General features: G+C 40.0%; 1 protein-coding gene across 1 annotated transcript in view; it reads right to left on the bottom strand.

Moving 5' to 3' along the window:
• The window catches only part of ADCY7 (adenylate cyclase 7), a 65313-nt gene extending 53752 nt beyond the window's left edge, over positions 1-11561 (bottom strand). The window contains exon 1 of the mRNA XM_051629524.1: positions 11471-11561. The gene's annotated coding sequence lies outside the window, so the exon portion shown is untranslated. The remainder of the gene's footprint in view (positions 1-11470) is intronic.
• Positions 11562-12145: the final 584 nt, after the last annotated feature.

The following is a 12145-nucleotide window of genomic DNA, read 5'->3' as shown; positions in this document are numbered from 1 at the left end:
TACAACCATGGATACTACAAAGCAAAATCAGACCCCAAATCCCCAAACTTCAACTAGCTCACAACATTGCAAAGTGACTGCCACATTACATCAATTTCAGAGGAAGAAAAGAAGATTTTGGGGGTTCAAAGTCAGAGGGTTCATACCAGAGGAGACACTTCCTGGGCTCTTCCTATGCTCAGCCAGGCTCCATTTGAGCTGCAGCTGTACAGCTATCTACAATAAATGTGTATCTCACAAATAAATAAAAGTTTCCTTGGCATTGAAATGACAGCCACTTCCATGGTCCCAGGCTGAAACCACCAGTAAAGGAGGAGCAGAAGATCAGGCATAAAGTGTCAGAAAGCAAGAAAGTTTTGATAGCCATACTCTAGTTTCCTCTCAAATGAGGAAATTGAAACTGAAATTCTGTTCTGCTATCGAATTTGTTTGTTTAGTCCCACATAAGCTCAGTAGCAATAACAGATAAAAAGACACAGACACACAGGAAAGCACTAGTACAATGTACATAATCTCTCTACTTGGCCCAGTCTGGCTTTTTCCCCCTCACAACCTAAGTTTGGGCTTATTTCAGAAAGCAGGCTCTGCCTAAAATATTGTAACAGATGGACTCAGGCTGACATGAGCCAGGTGCTAAAAGTATCTGTTATTTAAACGATCAGAGTTTTATTGCTCATTTCTGTTAATTACAACTGACTTTGAATAAACTTCAGTGAGCTCAGTCTGCTTGAGTCTACCTTTGATGGCTCCTTCCCAGATGCACTCATGACCCAGCCCTTCCATGGGCTTTGTCATTCCACTGGCATTCTAGTTTCCTCACCATTTTGATTACTTGGATGGAAAATAGTATCTGAGTAAGAATTAGTCACTGCTAAGTGGTTTGATCACCAAGTAGTTCTTTAAAAGAACCCCCCTGCATGAACATATTCTATTTTTATATAAATAAAGCAAAAAACCACAACAACCCTTATGCTGCAGTGGACATTAAGTAAATAATTATGAAAACCCAGGCTATACTACAAATTAAGACCATCTTACTGAAATATTTTATTCAACACATTGGAAAGCTAACTCACCATTAATAATCATAACATAGCTTCATAGAGTGAAAAGTAACAAAAAAGTTATAATATCACATGTGGACTGTTTCTACATTTATCTACCTATAAAGCACTCAGGATATTGTGTTCTTCCTTGAAATAAAGCATGCACTCTCAAGACCTTACAACTTAATCCAGGTCCTTTAAAAACACTTGTATATTTGTCATATGACAAGAGTATGTTTGTGGCTTTATAACCAGCCCTTTACAAGGCAGCATGATTAAAAAAATGTATTGCTATACTTGCTGATCATCTCAGAAAAACACATTCCTTTTGTTGTGGGCTGAGTGACAACTCCCATGTCAAACAGGACTTATTTCTGCATCAGACAGAAGACAGCACAAAGCCCTATATCACTAATCTTGAGCAAACTGCGATGCAGGACACAGGAGAATGACTCTGAAAACTATCTCATTCAATGAGGTTTAGCAGAAGGCCTTGCAAGCTACCTGAGCGGAGAAATCACACACTGCAGCAAACACAGACACACGCACAGCGCTGGGGCACTTCAGGGAGAGGCTGCCAGAAACAGACAACTGTATTCAGAGAAACTTGTCACCTTTCTCTGACTTAGGCCATTAGTTATAGCCTTGGTATTCTTTGATATTTCTGTTTTTAACTAGAATGCATTATTTATTCACTTAGTTTTAAGCCCAGAAACAGAAGTTAAACACACCCTATTTGTTCCTCCTCTCTAATTACAGACCAGAAGCTACTTCTAATGCTGGAATGAGGACTGCAGTACAGCTGTTAAAGAGAGGAACATTTTAGCATTAGCTGGGCAGGAAGCTCTGAGGAAAAGCATTGTGTGCAGCCCTGTGTCACAGGAGAGCCAGGTTTGACTTTGCTTTGACTCGAAAGCACTAACAGACCTGAAGCCTCTGAACTTCAGGGCCTATGCTGTAAAAATCAAACCAGCAGCCTGGTTGCCACGGAAGAGAAGGTTTATTTGATTTTTGTGAAATGCTACTGAAAACAGGCTACACACAACAATTAAGTCTGAAGGATACATTTTGACATAAACTCATGCCATTACTCCAAGCCATTGAGGTAAAGCAATGACTTGATTAGAAAAGAAACAGCAGCCCCATGTTCTACTTAAATTTAGCATTTTTCTTTGAGTGAACTAGAGAAAATAATTTCATCTTTTGCACCTCAATTTTACTGACTCTGAAGAGATAACACTGAGCAGAAGCAACCTACATATGATGCACAGGAAATATTATTACAGCATATTTACACTGTTTTTATGTTATGCCTGTTAAGCAAAGAGAACACTTCCAAAAGAAAGCAAATGTGAAGCTTGCTCCTCTGCCTGCATATATGGACAATCCTGCCTTTTGGCACTGCAAGACTGAGCCAGGATCCTACTCCATGTAACTCAGAAAGACAGGACAGGGTAAGAGGCAAAAGACAAGCAACAACAAGTTGTTTGAAGTTATTTGCAAGTCTCTGGAGATAATAATGATAATTATTTCTGTAATGAGATAAAAGCATTATAAAACTCCTTTTTTTTTTTTTTTAAGACAGCATTTTTTCTAAGTGAAAATGTTGTGTTTTTTAAAAATAAGAATATGAAGAAATCCCTGATCAATGTCTTTAGTGTTTTCAAAATGTGAAATACAAAATATGTTTTTCAACAAACACAAGACATGGACTATTCACATAGTATACCCTAATGATCTAAGGAAGAAGTTGCACTTCCTTATTTGAATACAAGACTATCTAACTGCACAGTGGTTACAAACTATTTCACACAGTAACATCCTGTCAACTTTGCAAATAATCATCTTGAAACTTTGCATATGCTAGCTCAATAGATTATCTCACCATTTATGCAGCATTTGGTTTTTGAAAGAATGGGTTAGCTCCTCAAACCGCTCTTCACAGAGACAGCATTTAAGCATTTGAATGCTGATTGGGCTCTAATTAGAGGGGAAAAGAGTGATCTTCGGCTCAGCCAGGTCCCAGTTTTCATCAGAACGAGTAATTTTGATATATTCTGTACTTTTAAATCCAAGTGAAAGATGTAACCCAAAAATAAATCTTGACATTCCATTTAGAGATGTTTCTATAATCCCACGGGGAATATTGTCTTCTTTTAAATCTAAGAGCAACTAGCAATTACACAAATACCCACATTAACAGAAAACAACAATCATCTGTCTCTAAGCTAACACCTTAACTAATTAGTTCTCAACCAGCACCTGCTTTATCAATTAGCACAAACCATAAAAACATAAATATTCATATACACTAGGAAATGAAGTACCCTCCTTGTTTACTCTTAATGGTGTTGACATTAGCTTCATTAAGAAAAAAAATTAAGATGTTTAATGGCTGCTTTACAAGAACCCCCAATGACCCTAAGTGCTGTTAGTAATAGTTTCTGGAAGCATAAATAACATAATGACCATTAGAAGTCAATATTGGCTTACTGTTTTCTCAGTGGCATTTCCACACACTCCTCATTTTCCATTCTAAATTTCTGAATGGGGGAAACTGTCAATGTGTTGGTGACTTTGGCAAATACTGGGTTTAATGCCAAGCATTGCAAATCCGACTTTTTTCAGAAGTACTTTGTTCACTATACACACAAGCACACCATGAGCACCCTGTATCACGGGTCTTTAACATAAACCTGCAATACATTAATTTTACACCTGTAGTGGATCATTTAAAACCTTCCAGATCAGGATTTAAGCATTTGAAAGGGCAGGATACCTAAACAAACAAACTAACCTCCCCAACACACACACAACCACACTGTTTATTTATTTAATTCTAACTTAGACACAAACATTAAACTCTCCTAGAAACTTTCTCTCCTGGAATCCCACTTGAAAAAAAAAACCCAACCAAACAGAAACCCCCCAGCTCATTAATCTCAGCACAAGGCAACAAGGTCAGTAATGCAAGTACAGTTACTTCCCAGTTCCTACTGTGAAGAAATCTTCACATTGGAGTGTCCAGCACAAGACACTGTTGCCCACAATAAACCACAAAACACAGTCTTCAGATGCATTTGCATGGATTTCCCTCACTGTGTATCCGTACAGCACTTAGCACAGCGTGGTCTTGGTCCATGACCAAGTGTGTCAGGCTCACAACACAAATAAAACACAACACGTCTATCAGGAGACAAGCAGAATTCTACATGGAACCAAACTCAAACATCACACTGCATATTTGAGTGTCCACAAATGCTTTTAAAGGGTCTGTGCCAATCTTCAGCACTTCTACTCGCCACATCATTACTGTTTGCAAGGAAAGCCTCAAATTCAACAGAGATTAGCGTGATCCTGGGTTGTCGATGATGATCCGCCCTGATAAATTAAACACTTAATCCACCTTCCGCAAACATAAGATCCTGGCAATAACGATCAAACATTGTACTATGTGTATTAAAATGTTTTAATCGCTTTAATAACAAGGAGCACTCACTTGCTACAGAAATGCTGTAACACTTCTTACCGAGACGAGGAGTGACTTACCTTTTCAGCAGTCAGACGCGAACCAACCTTCTGCAGGTATTTCAAGCTTTCCGTAGACATTTAAGCACCCCTTTCAGCAATTTAAAGCCCTATTGTGCTAAAAAGCTACCAGCAAGAAAGAATCCAGAAAGAGTCAGCTTTTGGCTTTCGAGTGCATTCCTACGCAAAAGTCAAACCCAGCAAATGACTTCTCCATTCAGCCGGTGTGAAGAAACGGGCGTAAATTATCAGGCCTCAGGGTTTAACAAATCTGCCTCCCCTAAGCAAAAGAACCCTGGAGAAAGGTTTATGGCCTCGAAAATTTGTTTGCTGCTCCCGAGCGTATCAAGGGGTGTAATAAAGGGGTAGTAAATAACCATTACACAAGAAAGCTATCCAGTCTTCGACGCGTTTAATCTCATGCTCTGCGGCGCGGGGCTCTGAGGGAGCTCGCTGGCCCGTGCGAGCGGGATGGGAACCCCCGCGCCTCCCCCTCCCGGGGCACCTCTGCTCTGGTCGTGGTCTCTCACCTGCGGCCGGCGGAAGAGGAGCGGGCAGCGGCGGGGCCGGGGCCGGGCAGGGGCCGGGGCCGGGCAGGGGCCGGGGCTGGGGCAGGGGCCGGACCGGCCGCTCCGCCTCCTCCCCCGCCGCCCGAGGTGTCTCCGGGGCCGCCGCCTCCGGCGCGCAGGGCGGGCCGCGCGCGCCAGCAGCGCCCCTCCTGCCCCCTGGCGGGGCCCGCCGCGCGCCTAACGGTCCCCGCGCGCGCCGGCCGCCCCCCCCTCCGCCCCCAGCCGCGCAATTACCGGAGGGAGAGTGATCAGCTGGTGCCATCCGCGGCGTAGGGACCTGGAAACAAACTTCTGCCCGGGACCCTAAGGCACACAAAGATGTGCAGGCAGCTTTCTAAAGTCCGGCCTCTGGTGGGGTGCTCTGGCAAGACTCTGAATTTCCCTGCAGCCGTGTTGCACCCCTGGAGATCAGGGGCCCGTCCCTCACAGGACATCACCTGAGGCCATCGGGTGGCACCTGTTTCCCATTCCTCCCCTTACTTACTGCTTTACTCCTCTCAGTCTGTTGCCAGGCTGGCAACCATGCCTCAGTGTATCATTGAATCATAGAATCATCCTGGTTGGAAGGGACCGTGAAGATCAAGTCCAACCATAACCTAAATCCCGCTACCATAGCCTGATTTATCAAGCATTAAACGTTTGGCCACTAATTCCGACCGAGCCTGGCTCTACCACACATAGTCTGATCCAAAGCTCATTGTAAGGTAATCACAGATTAGAAAGAAATGCAGATTTCCACGGATTTTAGGATTAAGTTTATCTGGGGAGATGTTATTCACAGGTGACTGCCCGCAGCCCCTGGCAGGCAGGCAGGCGTGTGCCCAGCTACCTGCAGTGACAGCCATGCATTAGTCACCCACAGTCGCACCCTTACTGCGATAATACACGACTAACTAAATATAGCACTTTTTACTTGTGTCCTGCTAGCCAGCTGGTATTTTCTCTACTCTGTAGGCCCGAGTTGCAGGCTTGAATTGACCCTCTGAGGGAGCAGCAGTTCATTGTACACACCACGAACACAACAGCTTCATTTCGCTCTCTAAGCTCCCATTTCAGTACTGGTGGGCACATAGGAAATGTGTATACTGAGACTGCCCAGCCAATTAGGATGCTTTAGGGCTGTTAGGATTGGGAAACTTGGAAAGAATTTAAATCCAGAACTTAAATTTCAGCACTTTGGGACAAGCAGGTGAGGAATACAGCCAGAGCTGAAGTGATTATGTACCTGAGACACAGGATGGGGCAGCAAGTGAGCTGGACTCTGCCCCTCTGTACCCTGCCCTACCACTACCAAGACTTCTATGCACAGTCTTGAGCAAGTTACTTAATCCTACATAGGTCTTCCTGTTCCTGTTTCAGACCTTGTGTATCTGAAAAGCCCCTACGAAACTATCGGAGCACTGAGGTGGAAGCAGTGCATAACATACTCAGACTATTTCTTAGGGGAGAGGAGAAAAAGGATCTTCTGGTAAAATGATTGTTAAAAAGAATTCCTTGCCTTCACTGAAAGTTGGATGAGATAACAAGATTTTAAACTGCAGGAAATGGAAAATACATTGTTCTGCTGAGATCATAAACGGAGTAGTTTCAGAACAGATGGACTCTATTTACTACTTCATCAAAATTTAGTGAACCTTCTGAGTACACAGGTTGCTTAACATTTCTGTATACCCACAAATATTTGTTATTCCAGAGTAAGATCTAAAATTCCTGCATGATTCAATGTGACTTAACACAGTAATCTTTTTTTAATAGCAGCACTTCTAAAGCACTCTATGTGTTATATGTACAGTTGTGCAGATTATTCTCAAACTATTGCTAATTACTGTAACACATTTCTAGTAAAATGCACGTAAAAGGAAAAAATAACATATGGAAATTAATATCCAGTTCATTAGCTGCTGTATGTGATATGCATAGACTTCCCCTTTTCTTTTTCTGTTGCTGCCTTCTCGAGTGCTGTGCAGCTGAAGTACAGTCAGAACTGATATTCACAAGGCAGATGCTACCACCCCTTACTGGAGAGCACCTGCCATTGCTGGGAGCCCTGCTCAATGAGACTACCCAAGCGCAGGGTTCTGTCCTGGGTGAGAAAAAGTGATAGCACCTCACTTGTCCATTTAATTATTTATCTTTTTGCACCTACAAATTGATCTACAATAAATTTCCGACATGTATGTGATAATCACAAATGTTTGATATTGTGAAATATGTAGCCCTTAATCAAAGGTCCATCTGAAATGATGTTGTCCAACTTAGAACAAGGCAAATTCTTAAGAGTTTTACTTGCTTCTGTGAAAGTGTTCTTCAAACAAGCATTAAGCTCTTGCTTAGGAAAAAAAAAAGTCTAGCTGCTCTACGATCATACTACAGATTGAATATATAAAAGCAGAGTATAACACACGAATCTTTCCAAAGATTGAATCGGATAACTCTCAAATATTTTTAGATTTTTCATTAAAATAAAATGCAACACTTCAGCTGATAAAATCTAATATAGAAAATTGGAAAACAGCTCTAATTACATTATTTAAACTGTTTGTAGGTAGGGTGTTCATACCAAATTGACTTGCAATGTCATTTACAAATGACACTCTGTAAAGCATTACAGAAGTCTGTTTTGTACAATTCAGATGTGTGCTTCAATGTAAATTGCCATAGTACCCAGTGCCATGAATCATTATGGCATAGGGAAAGATGACTATTTTTAAAAGAAGCAGAAATAGAAAAACATAGTAATCTTCAAGAATAATTGTCATGTGGGGGTTACATCTTCCTCTTAGTAAGTTACTGTGTGGTGCATCTGCCTTCAGTACATGCATGCTTGTACTATTCACAGTAATAAAGGGCTGTCAGCACTTGCTCCCAGCAAGTTACTTCTAAATCACTCTATTTGCAAAATATTTCAACATTCAGATACCACGGGGGTCCCAAAAATGAAACAGCTAGAGCCCAGGGGATGGTTGCTGACCAAATAAATATGTGATGAAAACAAATCAGAAATGTAGTTATAATCTCAACATATTCTTTCAAATCCTTAGGAATAATTTGAAAATTAATAAACAGGAGACTATTTTGTGGGTTAGACATAATGTAATCTTAACTAGCACAGTATAATAAGCAGTACTTCTAAAATTAGCAGGTAGATTTTAAATTATATTCACTCCTTGTCAATATTCTTTTGCCATCCTGCAATACCACAGCAGATAGCATTTGGGAAAACGTGCTCTATCATGCTGCCTCTTTGCAGTTCCTCAAACACCCAGAAACAGTGACCAAGACAACCTTAACTTCTGCTTTTTATTGCTAGTTTCATCATTCTGTTTCAGAAAGCTGGAAGCAAATGGTTGTCTTTAGTAAGTGCTACAGTAGGAAGAATTTATCAGAACAGGGTTTTTTTGTTTTGGATGAAATTTTACATCCATTTACCAGTGTGTACATGCACACAGGACTCTGGCTACTGATCAATTTAGAGAATGAGAAAAACAGCTAAAATATTTGCTACTTACTGTAAATTTATGAATACAAATATATCCAATAATAAAACAATCCCAAAGTGCTAGGCAGTATATGCTTAGGAAGGATGCAATGAGAAATTTTTTTGAGCTGCTACGTTTCTATCACCCTCATTTACAGGACAGTATTAGAATCCATTGCTGAAGACCATTAGGTTTATTCTATTAAATGCAGAAGTATTTTACTCCATCAGGCTAAAGAGAAGGTAGAGTTTCACTGCTGAGACATTGTTTGTATTTCTAATCCCTTTCATCAATTGGACAAACTTTTAGGAATCATTTTCTGTAAATAAAGCAATAAATGCCGTACTTGTTTCATTAGGGAAATGAAATGCCATTCAGGTCTCTTGTCCTGTTACTTCTTTTAAAGTTGTCCAGGTGTCCAACTGCCTTAGAACCACAATCTTGTTTTCTAACATTCCAGATTTTGTGAAAGTCAGTGTGACTTAATTCTACAAAAGTAATTTCTTCAAAGAAAAATTCAAGCCCAATGCAAACTCACATCACTGTGAATTTACAGAATAAATCAGGAAAAGTTCCAACAATCCAAAAAGGTATGTGACTGAGAAGCTAATATGCTGTTTTCTAGAGGCACTAAAGGACTTCAAGTCCCACTGCCTGCAGTTCCAGAGCCTGGGTTCAGAGATTTTGTTTGACTTCTTGGGTTAAGAACCAGAAAAATATCTCCATCTCCTGCTCATGCTAAAAATTCTTTTCCCAGAGCAAGAACACACATTGTGCTTTGAAAAATCAGTGCCTAGATATTTGTTTAAGCCTTTTACTTGTGTTTGTGGGCGTGACCTGGACTGCACTAAGGACAGACTTGTTTAAAAACCTTTCTGTATAGTTGACCTGTTTTAAAAACAGAACATTTTCTTCTAGAAATTGAATTACTCTCAGCAAAAAGTGACAGAAGATCTGGCGAGTGACTTCCTAGAAAACTGTTATGATGGTGTTATTGATGGGTCACTCTTCATTAATTGGTAAGTTACACAAGGGAAGAAAATAAAGAAGGGCCATTTCTCTTTTAGATACCATAAGACTGCAGGTGGCATTTATAACAAAATGGAAGATGTTATTGATTTAAAGAACACAGAAAATAGCAGATGGTTTTATTTTTCACAGTGAATGATGAAACTATTTAGCTAACTGTTTTCAATTTGCACTTCCAGTATCTGTCTTAGTAGCCAGGAGAGCATATTGGAAAGTTAAGAAGAATACTTTGGAAAAATCAGTAAGGAACAAATGGACCATGTATATTAACAGGGACAAATGCTTTTATGTGAATGGAAATACAATTCTAGAATAAACTTTTTTTAACTGAAAAATCCATGCATGGTCAAATTACCAGATCAGTGTTGTATGTAATTGCAAAAGCTGGATTCCTTCCCTTTTTTATTAATACCTCAACTTTCAGATTCCCAACTTCTGTATTTGCCTATACTCTCTGAGAAGTTTGTTCTGGTTTTGATAGACCATCACGTAACTTTGTTCTGAAGAATTCAAAAGTACTTAACTGTTAAATGTGTTTATATAAAGTACTTGTGTAGGAGAGCAGGTCCAGGTCAGCAAGAGCTGGCCATGGTGGTGTCTGGCCCAGTTTGCTGGAGGATGTGAAGGCTAAAGTGCCAGGGCAACCAGCTGCACTGCCTTCTCTTCCTAGTAGCAGGTACCACTTGTACCCCCTTGCTTTTGGACCCTACCAATATTGTGTAAGTTTTTCTTTTTAGGCAAGGAAATTCAGTTTTTCTCATCAATACCCTTAGAACAGAGGGATTCCATGAGCTTTAGGATGCATAAGTGCAGGCAGTCAGTTACTACTACCTGAAGGTAGTAGTAACTCAAACAGCATTATAAAACAGAAGCCCTCAAACTACCTTTTGTAGTTGGAGTATGTTCCTTAGACACTGCACAAAAGTGATTTACTAGATGGCACACACTCCAGCTCAGAAATACTTAATGTTTTCAGCAACTAGATTGCTTTATTATGCTGTCTTGATGGATAAAAGTTGATACCATAACATAGATTTAGTAAGATACGCTTTGAGATTAAAAAAATCTTACAGAAAAATCTTACATTGTGTTAGTCCTCCTTTGCACTGTCAAAAATTTTGACAAGAAAAAGCAAACAAGCTAGCATTGAAGGAAGTCAACATGAAAGATTTCTACCTGCCATGTGGTTAGCCCTTGATTTTTCTGAGTGAGAATGGTCTTTTCATAGCTACTGATGACCAGGCAACCACAAATGAGATCCACTACAGTGAAGAGGGGGAAAAAAAAAACCCAAACCAATCCAGCCTTAATCAGTTCCCTACTTATTGTAAGAATGAACAACAGTCTTGTTTGGAAATAGGGCACAGAGGGAGGGGAATGCAAACAGCAACCATTAATGCACATTTCAGCTAAACCACATAAAGTTACTGTTGTAAGAAAAAATATTTGTTCATACACACAACACTGTTGGATACAGACCAGCAAGGTGGATTTGTTTTGGTTTTGTTTTTCAAGATAGAAGCTCTAAGCTTAGGAAATACAGTGTTGTGTTAGATTACCAGGCAGCATAAACAAGCAATTTGAACCAGTTTTATTTTCAGATTTCACTGTCACCAAATCTGGTACAGTAAATGAGCTTTAGACCTGGGAAAATGTAGCTGAGAGCCCAGATTACTTTCTCTAATAGCTATTCAGAAGCACTTGATTGCTTAACAATCTTTCAGTTCAAGTCAAACATTGCTTCATATATAAGCAAAAGTAATTTTATTATAGATGTACAAGAGCTTTTTCTTTTCTTTGAAAGAAGCAAAACACTCACCAAATCTGCACCCATGGCTCCTCAGGCTTCCTCCAGCACCACACAAATGCATGTCTTTAGAAGCCAGCTCTTGCATAAAACCAAGTAGTTTCTTCCTCAGCTGTTTTGTACTATGGGATATTAGGACATTATACAAAAGGGTTTACAAAAAAAAGAAAAGAAAAATCTGTGTAGCATCCAAATATTAGATTGTTGTAACATTTGCACAGAACCTAGCTTCAAATATGGATGTATGAGTGCTAGCGGGACATATTCACCCTGCTCAATAAATGAGATTTGTGGGTTTTAATTTTTCTTTAAGGAGCAGCTGTAGCAGCAGGAAATATTATTTTAAAAATATTATAAATCTCCATCTCCTTCCTGCTTCACTACAGTCTGTTGGACAGGATTTGATAAATGCCACATTCATCACCAAATCTCTGGGTCACGAAAACCAAAGGGTGGACTCAGAATTAAAAAAGGATTAGAAGACTTAATTTAGCCAGTTTAAATATCAAGTCATCAAGGATTAAAAAGACTTCTTTTGAAGGACTCCTAGCAGGAGAGAGCAGAACCAAGACAATACCAGTATCAGTCTAATTGCCTGTAAACACATTTGCAGCTATTTAAACCTGCTGCAGAATGTAGAAACCTTCAAAACACTTAGACAGAGAGCTCAGGTCATTCAGTATCTGA

This window comes from Apus apus, chromosome 11 (assembly GCF_020740795.1).
Source record: "Apus apus isolate bApuApu2 chromosome 11, bApuApu2.pri.cur, whole genome shotgun sequence".
NCBI classification, from domain to species: domain Eukaryota; kingdom Metazoa; phylum Chordata; class Aves; order Apodiformes; family Apodidae; genus Apus; species Apus apus.
This window is presented reverse-complemented; position numbering and strand designations above follow the sequence as displayed.